The sequence below is a fragment of the Corella eumyota genome, chromosome 6, assembly GCF_963082875.1.
Source record: "Corella eumyota chromosome 6, kaCorEumy4.1, whole genome shotgun sequence".
Taxonomy (NCBI): Eukaryota; Metazoa; Chordata; class Ascidiacea; order Phlebobranchia; family Corellidae; genus Corella; species Corella eumyota.
In genome coordinates this window covers 10776598-10790675 of record NC_137495.1, presented here as the reverse complement: position 1 = coordinate 10790675, position 14078 = coordinate 10776598, and the positions used below count along the sequence as shown (strand labels likewise).

Here is a 14078-nt window from a genome sequence, read left to right as displayed (position 1 = left end):
CAATTCGAATTTTTATCACTTTTGCTCATTTATTAAACATATATGAAGTTTTACAGATGTGATCCTACAACTTGAGTTGTAACAAAGAATGTCTATTGGCCTACGAACAATATGCCTTTTTTCTTTTAACTTTATTAATTGTTAGTCTACAAATAAGATTCGTTTGATTAAAATTCGATAAAAAATGTTAAAATTTAACATTCGTTTGTTTAAAATTTGACAATTTGTTCAGCAAAATTTTATAAAATTTTGTTTTTAAAAATTATGCAAATAGCATATATACCTTATTCAAATAGAAACAAAGTTAGTTGTTGGTTGTTAGAAACGGTCAAAAGAATAACAGCAATTATAACTGTTAAGAAACTGCATATCTACACATATTACTGTAAATGATAAAATAAAAATAATTAAATCACAAAAACCATGAAAAAATGACAATGCCATGGGACAAGCATTTAAATAATTGAATAAAATCACGCTAGCTGTTTTAAGAAGGAAAAGCAAGAGTTGTCGTGACCTATTGGTAAAGGCTATCAAAAAGGAACCTATTCAGCTCTGCAGGCACAAGTTCAAATCCTGCCGAAAACGCATTTTTTTTGCATTTTTTAATTACAAATTTAATTAAATAAATACAATTTTAAATACAAAATTAATTAAAGTTACCTTGAAAAGTAAACAAAACAGTTGTCGTGGCCGAGTGGTTAAGGCAATAGACTTACAATGTTTTAGGCGCTGTCCGCACATATTCGAATCCTGCCGACAACGAGTTTTTTTAATTTTTTAACTAAAATCACCCTAGCTGTCTTAAAGGAAACAAAGAGTTTTTCCACATAAAAATAAGTAACGTTGTTCGGTGGATATCGTTGGACAGTACCTTCATAAAAAAACTTTTACTGGTCGTGCGGTAAATGATTGACGCTAATGGGGATCGATCCCAGGACCTCCTTTTTACTAGGCAGGCGCTTTAACACTATGTTATAATGCCTTTAAAGAAAGTCAATGTATCAGTTATGTCGTTACAAACAAATGTATTTAAAATAAAATAAAGTATTTTAATATTTAAATTCTTGTTGAAAACTCCCAAATTGAATGATCTATGCATCATAACGTTAAAACGCACGTCGAAAATAAAAAAAACTATTTCTACACCGGAAATCGAAGCCGAACCGTCTGGGTGAAAACCAGAAATCCCAAGCCTGACAAGCATAAACTTTACCACCGATGTTTGATATTGTTTCTAAGATAAGTTTTGTTAAAAATGGAGTGTTGTAAATTTATTAATTAATAACTGCCTTTAGTTGTCGGTTGTTTACAAGAATATCAAATTCTGTCTAATTTCTTTCAAAATTAAACGCTAAATTAAGTAATGTTCAAATCCATGTTTATTGAGTGGCTTCTGTTCAGTAGAACAAAATTGCCCTTCGTCTTTAAAACAAACATTTGCCTTTAATCAAAAGCTAAAATAAATCGTTAAAATAATGGTTTAATTCCAGAAAAACGAAGTTGGAGGTTCCATGTGTAAAGAGTTTCAAACAAATTTGCAAAGAAAATATTTTAAATATCAAGAAAACTATTTTTATCTCTGGGTTGGCCTTTCGGTTAATAGCCAAATGCGCCAACCATTGCAACACAACAACAACTGATTCGCGACATTTTTATTAAATTTGCAAAACATTATTATGGTAATAAAAATGAAGCAAGATCAAAATTATAATAAAAGAAATGTTTAACAAAATAAATTTGACCCTGGGTGGACTTAAACCTTCAAACTTTCTCCTAACAGCTGAACGCCCTAACCGATTGCGCGACGGAGACGATTATTTTGCCCACTTTGTTTGAATTTGCAAAGCAAATTAATATAATAAAAATGTAATAATATATTTCGTTCATGAATGGGCCCGAACTTTCAACCTTTCGGTTAAGAGCAAAACGCGCCAATCTATTGCGACACAAATACGACTAATTCGCGACATTTCTACTAAATTTGCAAAGCAAAATTATAATGATAATAAAAATGAGAAAAAACTAGTTTCGTCCTTGTGCGGGCTCGAACCTCCAACCTTTCGGTTAAAGAGCTAACGCGCCAATGATTGTGACACAGAAACGACCGATTTGCAACATTTTTATCAAATTTGCAAAGCAAAATTGTAAAAATAAGACGATTATATATTTGACCCTGGGTGGACTCGAACCGCAATCTTTTTAATTAAATAGAAAATAATAATGATAAACATTTATCTAATAATTAAATACATAAAATTTGATTTAATAATTTAGTTGATAATCTTAATTAAATAATGTTCATGATTATCTTCATTTATTAATAGAGATTAATTTTAAAAATGAATAAATGATTTTAAATCGTATTTTATTTATTAAATAAATCTAGTTGTAAGTATTTTTGCTTGTTGTGATGATGAATTTAAAATTACTTTGACATAATTATTGCATTCTTTAAAAAAAAAATAATTGTATGGGATATCACTCTTTTCAATATAAATATATCAAAACAGTTTTACAAACGTTAACATGTGCATCACCAGCTTTTTTTAAACACCTTTAAAAAACGGAAATAATTTTATAAATTCAAAATCAGATGATTGATTTAATGGAAGTTAATAGTTAATAGCCAAATGCGCCAACCATTGCAACCCAACTGATTCGCGACATTTTTATGAAATTTGCAAAACATTATTATGGTAATAAAAATGAAGCAAACAAAAAATTCGTCCCTGTGTGGTCTTGAACCACCAACCTTTCGGTTAACAGCCGAACGCGCTAACCGATTGCGCCACAGAGACGACAATCATTGCTACACTTGGATTGAATCTGAAGATTAAAATTATAATAATAAAAATGTAACAAAATATATTTGACGTTGGGTGGACTCGAACAACCAACCTTTCGGTTAACAGACGAACTCGCTAACTGATTGCGCCATAGAGACGACATTTTTTGCCACACTTGGTCTAAATTTAGAGATCAAAATTATAATAATAAAAATGTAACAAAATAAATTTGGCCCTGGGTGGACTTAAACCTTCAAACTTTCTCCTAACAGCTGAACGCCCTAACCGATTGCGCGACAGAGACGATTATTTCGCCCACTTTGTTTGAATTTGCAAAGGAAATTAATATAATAAAAATGTAATAATATATTTCGTTCATGAATGGGCCCGAACCTTCAACCTTTCGGTTAAGAGCAAAACGCGCCAATCTATTGCGACACAAATACGACTAATTCGCGACATTTCTACTAAATTTGCAAAGCAAAATTACAATGATAATAAAAATGAGAAAAAACTAGTTTCGTCCTTGGGCGGACTCGAACCTCCAACCTTTCGGTTAAAGAGCTAAACGCGCTAATGATTGTGACACAGAAACGACCGATTTGCGACATTTCTATCAAATTTGCAAAGCAAAATTGTAAAAAAAATACGATTATATATTTGACCCTGGGTGGACTCGAACCGCAATCTTTTAAATTAAATAGAAAATAATAATGATAAACATTTATCTAATAATTAAATACATAAAATTTGCTTTAATAATTTAGTTGATAATCTTAATTAATTAATGTTCATGATTATCTTTATTTATTAATAGAGATTAATTTTAAAAATGATCAAATAATTTTAAATCGTATTTTATTTATCAAATAAATCTAGTTGTAAGTATTTTTGCTTGTTGTGATGATGAATTTAAAATTACTTTGACACAATTATTGCGTTCTTTAAAAAAAAATAATTGTATGCGATATCACCCTTTTCAATATAAATATATTAAATCAGTTTTACAAACGTTAATATGTGCATCACCAGCTTCTTTTAAACATCTTTAAAGGACGAAAATAATTTTATAAATTCAAAATCAGATGAGTGATTTAATGGAAGTTAAAGAATCTGTATTTTTTCATTAATCTTAAAGGTAGATGAACCAATTTTGGCTATAAAAAACTTGGAAAGTACACCTTTATCTTTTTTAAAAGACAACGTTTAACAAATCTTGCTAGATGGTGGACTAGATTGCAGAACAAATCTTAAAGGTCAGTGTTTTTTCAAAACTCCCTTATATTACCCACCACTTGCCTGAACATTACCAGACAGGATTGCATAATTAGTGATAACAAATTTTATCTTGTTTAAAAAAACTTTTGAATCGAATCAGTATTTTAATCATTTAGTTACCGAGGCTTTTATGCTTAGTGATGAAGCGTCTGTCCCGTAAACAGGAGATCCTGGGTTCAATCCCCAGAAACGCCTAATATTATTTTACTATAATGAAGTTGGTAGTTATTTTAAAAATAATTTTTTCTGATTACTTTAAAATAATACGTTAAATTTTAAACTCCACGAAGATTTGTAAACCTAACCTGACGTTTATGTTAAATTAGGCTTTTGTTTATCTTTCGACTGTAATTAATAGCTTATGCAAATTCTAACTCGCGAATGTAAAAAAAGTCGACTAAATTTTAATAGTTTTTTGTACTTTTTTCTTGATATTCTGTGCAATGTTTTTGCACAAGTAGCAAATTTAATATTTTTGATTGTTCTTAAAGATTGGTTGTGTACAAGAATATGAGATTCCGACTATTTAAAAAAAATTAACACTAAATTTACTTTGAAGTCCAAACCATGTTGTTTGGACAGACTAAGCATTTTTAAAGTTTTGATTAAGAAAACATTATTTATCAAATTGGACATTGCGGGTGCGTGGCGCAATGGATAACGCGTCTGCCTACGGAGCAGAAGATTCCAGGTTCGAGTCCTGGCGCGCTCGTATTTCATTTAGCAAAATTGTTCCTACTTTAAGTACGCGAAATACTTATTTATGCTTAAGACATATTTATTTGTTCACTTTTCATCACACACAGAGTTACGGTTGCTAATTGAATCACACGATGCAATTGATAAAGTCGGTTTCATTTCACAATGGCATTGTGACGTTATATAAAAGGGCAAAAAATTTGTACCTTTTTGCATAGGAAAGGGTGACCCTTGCCTAATTTTTTTTAAATCATTTTAAAATTAATAAAACAAAAATAAACAATTAGATTAGGTTAAAGTAGTGATTGGGCTTCGTGAAATTATGCTTAAATACTTGCTTGATTACTAAAAAATAATGTAAATATTTTGCTTTTAAATTTAGTTTGATTATATTATACGACATCGATGCGTGTTTGTTTGCTGAAATTTATTTAAATAACACGATTAGATATATAAAACTGTTATTATATTGCAAAACCTTTAATTTAGTAACCATAATTATTTTTGTAATTGCGACAAAAATTATTTTAAATCCTTTTATTAACAAAAGTAAATTAATGTAAAAGTTGCAACAAATATTTGCAGCTGGCCATCTACCCACAACCAGCAATTCGAATTTTTATCACTTTTGCTCATTTATTAAACATATATGAAGTTTTACAGATGTGATCCTACAACTTGAGTTGTAACAAAGAATGTCTATTGGCCTACGAACAATATGCCTTTTTTCTTTTAACTTTATTAATTGTTAGTCTACAAATAAGATTCGTTTGATTAAAATTCGATAAAAAATGTTAAAATTTAACATTCGTTTGTTTAAAATTTGACAATTTGTTCAGCAAAATTTTATAAAATTTTGTTTTTAAAAATTATGCAAATAGCATATATACCTTATTCAAATAGAAACAAAGTTAGTTGTTGGTTGTTAGAAACGGTCAAAAGAATAACAGCAATTATAACTGTTAAGAAACTGCATATCTACACATATTACTGTAAATGATAAAATAAAAATAATTAAAACACAAAAACCATGAAAAAATGACAATGCCATGGGACAAGCATTTAAATAATTGAATAAAATCACGCTAGCTGTTTTAAGAAGGAAAAGCAAGAGTTGTCGTGACCTATTGGTAAAGGCTATCAAAAAGGAACCTATTCAGCTCTGCAGGCACAAGTTCAAATCCTGCCGAAAACGCATTTTTTTTGCATTTTTTAATTACAAATTTAATTAAATAAATACAATTTTAAATACAAAATTAATTAAAGTTACCTTGAAAAGTAAACAAAACAGTTGTCGTGGCCGAGTGGTTAAGGCAATAGACTTACAATGTTTTAGGCGCTGTCCGCACATATTCGAATCCTGCCGACAACGAGTTTTTTTAATTTTTTAACTAAAATCACCCTAGCTGTCTTAAAGGAAACAAAGAGTTTTTCCACATGAAAATAAGTAACGTTGTTCGGTGGATATCGTTGGACAGTACCTTCATAAAAAACTTTTACTGGTCGTGCGGTAAATGATTGACGCTAATGGGGATCGATCCCAGGACCTCCTTTTTACTAGGCAGGCGCTTTAACACTATGTTATAATGCCTTTAAAGAAAGTCAATGTATCAGTTATGTCGTTACAAACAAATGTATTTAAAATACAATAAAGTATTTTAATATTTAAATTCTTGTTGAAAACTCCCAAATTGAATGATCTATGCATCATAACGTTAAAACGCACGTCGAAAATAAAAAAAACTATTTCTACACCGGAAATCGAAGCCGAACCGTCTGGGTGAAAACCAGAAATCCCAAGCCTGACAAGCATAAACTTTACCACCGATGTTTGATATTGTTTCTAAGATAAGTTTTGTTAAAAATGGAGTGTTGTAAATTTATTAATTAATAACTGCCTTTAGTTGTCGGTTGTTTACAAGAATATCAAATTCTGTCTAATTTCTTTCAAAATTAAACGCTAAATTAAGTAATGTTCAAATCCATGTTTATTGAGTGGCTTCTGTTCAGTAGAACAAAATTGCCCTTCGTCTTTAAAACAAACATTTGCCTTTAATCAAAAGCTAAAATAAATCGTTAAAATAATGGTTTAATTCCAGAAAAACGAAGTTGGAGGTTCCATGTGTAAAGAGTTTCAAACAAATTTGCAAAGAAAATATTTTAAATATCAAGAAAACTATTTTTATCTCTGGGTTGGCCTTTCGGTTAATAGCCAAATGCGCCAACCATTGCAACACAACAACAACTGATTCGCGACATTTTTATTAAATTTGCAAAACATTATTATGGTAATAAAAATGAAGCAAGATCAAAATTATAATAAAAGAAATGTTTAACAAAATAAATTTGACCCTGGGTGGACTTAAACCTTCAAACTTTCTCCTAACAGCTGAACGCCCTAACCGATTGCGCGACGGAGACGATTATTTTGCCCACTTTGTTTGAATTTGCAAAGCAAATTAATATAATAAAAATGTAATAATATATTTCGTTCATGAATGGGCCCGAACTTTCAACCTTTCGGTTAAGAGCAAAACGCGCCAATCTATTGCGACACAAATACGACTAATTCGCGACATTTCTACTAAATTTGCAAAGCAAAATTATAATGATAATAAAAATGAGAAAAAACTAGTTTCGTCCTTGTGCGGGCTCGAACCTCCAACCTTTCGGTTAAAGAGCTAACGCGCCAATGATTGTGACACAGAAACGACCGATTTGCAACATTTTTATCAAATTTGCAAAGCAAAATTGTAAAAATAAGACGATTATATATTTGACCCTGGGTGGACTCGAACCGCAATCTTTTTAATTAAATAGAAAATAATAATGATAAACATTTATCTAATAATTAAATACATAAAATTTGATTTAATAATTTAGTTGATAATCTTAATTAAATAATGTTCATGATTATCTTCATTTATTAATAGAGATTAATTTTAAAAATGAATAAATGATTTTAAATCGTATTTTATTTATTAAATAAATCTAGTTGTAAGTATTTTTGCTTGTTGTGATGATGAATTTAAAATTACTTTGACACAATTATTGCATTCTTTAAAAAAAAATAATTGTATGGGATATCACTCTTTTCAATATAAATATATCAAAACAGTTTTACAAACGTTAACATGTGCATCACCAGCTTTTTTTAAACACCTTTAAAAAACGGAAATAATTTTATAAATTCAAAATCAGATGATTGATTTAATGGAAGTTAATAGTTAATAGCCAAATGCGCCAACCATTGCAACCCAACTGATTCGCGACATTTTTATGAAATTTGCAAAACATTATTATGGTAATAAAAATGAAGCAAACAAAAAATTCGTCCCTGGGTGGGCTTGAACCACCAACCTTTCGGTTAACAGCCGAACGCGCTAACCGATTGCGCCACAGAGACGACATTCATTGCTACACTTGGATTGAATCTGAAGATTAAAATTATAATAATAAAAATGTAACAAAATATATTTGACGTTGGGTGGACTCGAACAACCAACCTTTCGGTTAACAGACGAACTCGCTAACTGATTGCGCCATAGAGACGACATTTTTTGCCACACTTGGTCTAAATTTGGAGATCAAAATTATAATAATAAAAATGTAACAAAATAAATTTGGCCCTGGGTGGACTTAAACCTTCAAACTTTCTCCTAACAGCTGAACGCCCTAACCGATTGCGCGACAGAGACGATTATTTCGCCCACTTTGTTTGAATTTGCAAAGGAAATTAATATAATAAAAATGTAATAATATATTTCGTTCATGAATGGGCCCGAACCTTCAACCTTTCGGTTAAGAGCAAAACGCGCCGATCTATTGCGACACAAATACGACTAATTCGCGACATTTCTACTAAATTTGCAAAGCAAAATTACAATGATAATAAAAATGAGAAAAAACTAGTTTCGTCCTTGGGCGGGCTCGAACCTCCAACCTTTCGGTTAAAGAGCTAAACGCGCCAATGATTGTGACACAGAAACGACCGATTTGCGACATTTCTATCAAATTTGCAAAGCAAAATTGTAAAAAAAATACGATTATATATTTGACCCTGGGTGGACTCGAACCGCAATCTTTTAAATTAAATAGAAAATAATAATGATAAACATTTATCTAATAATTAAATACATAAAATTTGCTTTAATAATTTAGTTGATAATCTTAATTAATTAATGTTCATGATTATCTTTATTTATTAATAGAGATTAATTTTAAAAATGATCAAATAATTTTAAATCGTATTTTATTTATCAAATAAATCTAGTTGTAAGTATTTTTGCTTGTTGTGATGATGAATTTAAAATTACTTTGACACAATTATTGCGTTCTTTAAAAAAAAATAATTGTATGCGATATCACCCTTTTCAATATAAATATATTAAATCAGTTTTACAAACGTTAATATGTGCATCACCAGCTTCTTTTAAACATCTTTAAAGGACGAAAATAATTTTATAAATTCAAAATCAGATGAGTGATTTAATGGAAGTTAAAGAATCTGTATTTTTTCATTAATCTTAAAGGTAGATGAACCAATTTTGGCTATAAAAAACTTGGAAAGTACACCTTTATCTTTTTTAAAAGACAACGTTTAACAAATCTTGCTAGATGGTGGACTAGATTGCAGAACAAATCTTAAAGGTCAGTGTTTATTCAAAACTCCCTTATATTACCCACCACTTGCCTGAACATTACCAGACAGGATTGCATAATTAGTAATAACAAATTTTATCTTGTTTAAAAAAACTTTTGAATCGAATCAGTATTTTAATCATTTAGTTACCGAGGCTTTTATGCTTAGTGATGAAGCGTCTGTCCCGTAAACAGGAGATCCTGGGTTCAATCCCCAGAAACGCCTAATATTATTTTACTATAATGAAGTTGGTAGTTATTTTAAAAATAATTTTTTCTGATTACTTTAAAATAATACGTTAAATTTTAAACTCCACGAAGATTTGTAAACCTAACCTGACGTTTATGTTAAATTAGGCTTTTGTTTATCTTTCGACTGTAATTAATAGCTTATGCAAATTCTAACTCGCGAATGTAAAAAAAGTCGACTAAATTTTAATAGTTTTTTGTACTTTTTTCTTGATATTCTGTGCAATGTTTTTGCACAAGTAGCAAATTTAATAATTTTGATTGTTCTTAAAGATTGGTTGTGTACAAGAATATGAGATTCCGACTATTTAAAAAAAATTAACACTAAATTTACTTTGAAGTCCAAATCCATGTTGTTTGGACCGAGTTAGCATTTTTAAAGTTTTGATTAAGAAAATATTATTTATCAATTTGGACATTGCGGGTGCGTGGCGCAATGGATAACCCGTCTGCCTACGGAGCAGAAGATTCCAGGTTCGAGTCCTGGCGCGCTTGTATTTCATTTAGCAAAATTGTTCCTACTTTAAGTACGTGAAATACTTATTTATGCTTAAGACATATTTATTTGTTCACTTTTCATCACACACAGAGTTACGGTTGCTAATTGAATCACACGATGCAATTGATAAAGTCGGTTTCATTTCACAATGGCATTGTGACATTATATAAAAGGGCAAAAAATTTGTACCTTTTTGTATAGGAAAGGGTGACCCTTGCCTAATTTTTTTTAAATCATTTCAAAATTAATAAAACAAAAATAAACAATTAGATTAGGTTAAAGTAGTGATTGGGCTTCGTGAAATTATGCTTAAATACTTGCTTGATTACTAAAAAATAATGTAAATATTTTGCTTTTAAATTTAGTTTGATTAAATTATACGACATCGATGCGTGTTTGTTTGCTGAAATTTATTTAAATAACACGATTAGATATATAAAACTGTTATTATATTGCAAAACCTTTAATTTAGTAACCATAATTATTTTTGTAATTGCGACAAAAATTATTTTAAATCACTTTATTAACAAAAGTAAATTAATGTAAAAGTTGCAACAAATATTTGCAGCTGGCCATCTACCCACAACCAGCAATTCGAATTTTTATCACTTTTGCTCATTTATTATACATATATGAAGTTTTACAGATGTGATCCTACAACTTGAGTTGTAACAAAGAATGTCTATTGGCCTACGAACAATATGCCTTTTTTCTTTTAACTTTATTAATTGTTAGTCTACAAATAAGATTCGTTTGATTAAAATTCGATAAAAAATGTTAAAATTTAACATTCGTTTGTTTAAAATTTGACAATTTGTTCAGCAAAATTTTATTAAATTCTGTTTTTAAAAATTATGCAAATAGCATATATACCTTATTCAAATAGAAACAAAGTTAGTTGTTGGTTGTTAGAAACGGTCAAAAGAATAACAGCAATTATAACTGTTAAGAAACTGCATATCTACACATATTACTGTAAATACCTAGCTTATTGGTACCAAAATCTACACTTAACCAATAAAAATAATTAAAACACAAAAACCATGAAAAAATGACAATGCCATGGGACAAGCATTTAAATAATTGAATAAAATCACGCTAGCTGTTTTAAGAAGGAAAAGCAAGAGTTGTCGTGACCTATTGGTTAAGGCTATCAAAAAGGAACCTATTCAGCTCTGCAGGCACAAGTTCAAATCCTGCCGAAAACGCATTTTTTTTGCATTTTTTAATTACAAATTTAATTAAATAAATACAATTTTAAATACAAAATTAATTAAAGTTACTTTGAAAAGTAAACACAACAGTTGTCGTGGCCGAGTGGTTAAGGCAATAGACTTACAATGTTTTAGGCGCTGTCCGCACATATTCGAATCCTGCCGACAACGAGTTTTTTTAATTTTTTAACTAAAATCACCCTAGCTGTCTTAAAGGAAACAAAGAGTTTTTCCACATAAAAATAAGTAACGTTGTTCGGTGGATATCGTTGGACAGTACCTTCATTAAAAAACTTTTACTGGTCGTGCGGTAAATGATTGACGCTAATGGGGATCGATCCCAGGACCTCCTTTTTACTAGGCAGGCGCTTTAACACTATGTTATAATGCCTTTAAAGAAAGTCAATGTATCAGTTATGTCGTTACAAACAAATGTATTTAAAATAAAATAAAGTATTTTAATATTTAAATTCTTGTTGAAAACTCCCAAATTGAATGATCTATGTATCATAACGTTAAAACGCACGTCGAAAATAAAAAAAACTATTTCTACACCGGAAATCGAAGCCGAACCGTCTGGGTGAAAACCAGAAATCCCAAGCCTGACAAGCATAAACTTTACCACCGATGTTTGATATTGTTTCTAAGATAAGTTTTGTTAAAAATGGAGTGTTGTAAATTTATTAATTAATAACTGCCTTTAGTTGTCGGTTGTTTACAAGAATATCAAATTCTGTCTAATTTCTTTCAAAATTAAACGCTAAATTAAGTAATGTTCAAATCCATGTTTATTGAGTGGCTTCTGTTCAGTAGAACGAAATTGCCCTTCGTCTTTAAAACAAACATTTGCCTTTAATCAAAAGCTAAAATGAATCGTTAAAATAATGGTTTAATTCTAGAAAAACGAAGTTGGAGGTTCCATGTGTAAAGAGTTTCAAACAAATTTGCAAAGAAAATATTTTAAATATAAAGAAAACTATTTTTATCTCTGGGTTGGCCTTTCGGTTAATAGCCAAATGCGCCAACCATTGCAACACAACAACAACTGATTCGCGACATTTTTATTAAATTTGCAAAACATTATTATGGTAATAAAAATGAAGCAAGATCAAAATTATAATAAAAGAAATGTTTAACAAAATAAATTTGACCCTGGGTGGACTTAAACCTTCAAACTTTCTCCTAACAGCTAAACGCCCTAACCGATTGCGCGACGGAGACGATTATTTTGCCCACTTTGTTTGAATTTGCAAAGCAAATTAATATAATAAAAATGTAATAATATATTTCGTTCATGAATGGGCCCGAACTTTCAACCTTTCGGTTAAGAGCAAAACGCGCCAATCTATTGCGACACAAATACGACTAATTTGCGACATTTCTACTAAATTTGCAAAGCAAAATTATATTGATAATAAAAATGAGAAAAAACTAGTTTCGTCCTTGTGCGGGCTCGAACCTCCAACCTTTCGGTTAAAGAGCTAACGCGCCAATGATTGTGACACAGAAACGACCGATTTGCAACATTTTTATCAAATTTGCAAAGCAAAATTGTAAAAATAAGACGATTATATATTTGACCCTGGGTGGACTCGAACCGCAATCTTTTAAATTAAATAGAAAATAATAATGATACACATTTATCTAATAATTAAATACATAAAATTTGATTTAATAATTTAGTTGATAATCTTAATTAATTAATGTTCATGATTATCTTCATTTATTAATAGAGATTAATTTTAAAAATGAATAAATGATTTTAAATTGTATTTTATTTATTAAATATATCTAGTTGTAAGTATTTTTGCTTGTTGTGATGATGAATTTAAAATTACTTTGACACAATTATTGCATTCTTTAAAAAAAAATAATTGTATGGGATATCACTCTTTTCAATATAAATATATTAAAACAGTTTTACAAACGTTAACATGTGCATCACCAGCTTTTTTTAAACACCTTTAAAAAACGGAAATAATTTTATAAATTCAAAATCAGATGATTGATTTAATGGAAGTTAATAGTTAATAGCCAAATGCGCCAACCATTGCAACCCAACTGATTCGCGACATTTTTATGAAATTTGCAAAACATTATTATGGTAATAAAAATAAAGCAAACAAAAAATTCGTGCCTGGGTGGGCTTGAACCACCAACCTTTCGGTTAACAGCCGAACGCGCTAACCGATTGCGCCACAGAGACGACATTCATTGCTACACTTGGATTGAATCTGAAGATTAAAATTATAATAATAAAAATGTAACAAAATATATTTGACGTTGGGTGGACTCGAACAACCAACCTTTCGGTTAACAGACGAACTCGCTAACTGATTGCGCCATAGAGACGACATTTTTTGCCACACTTGGTCTAAATTTGGAGATCAAAATTATAATAATAAAAATGTAACAAAATAAATTTGGCCCTGGGTGGACTTAAACCTTCAAACTTTCTCCTAACAGCTGAACGCCCTAACCGATTGCGCGACAGAGACGATTATTTCGCCCACTTTGTTTGAATTTGCAAAGGAAATTAATATAATAAAAATGTAATAATATATTTCGTTCATGAATGGGCCCGAACCTTCAACCTTTCGGTTAAGAGCAAAACGCGCCAATCTATTGCGACACAAATACGACTAATTCGCGACATTTCTACTAAATTTGCAAAGCAAAATTACAATGATAATAAAAATGAGAAAAAAC

General features: G+C 30.0%; 3 non-coding genes across 3 annotated transcripts; 1 reads left to right on the top strand and 2 right to left on the bottom strand.

Annotated features, from left to right (window-relative positions):
• Positions 1–4706: 4706 nt before the first annotated feature.
• Trnar-acg (transfer RNA arginine (anticodon ACG)) lies at positions 4707–4779 on the top strand. Its single transcript has one exon. It is a non-coding gene; the product is annotated as a tRNA-Arg (tRNA).
• Positions 4780–8098: 3319 nt separating this feature from the next.
• On the bottom strand, positions 8099–8172 carry Trnan-guu (transfer RNA asparagine (anticodon GUU)). Its single transcript has one exon. It is a non-coding gene; the product is annotated as a tRNA-Asn (tRNA).
• Positions 8173–13501: 5329 nt separating this feature from the next.
• Trnan-guu (transfer RNA asparagine (anticodon GUU)) lies at positions 13502–13575 on the bottom strand. Its single transcript has one exon. It is a non-coding gene; the product is annotated as a tRNA-Asn (tRNA).
• Between the last annotated feature and the right edge of the window lie 503 nt (positions 13576–14078).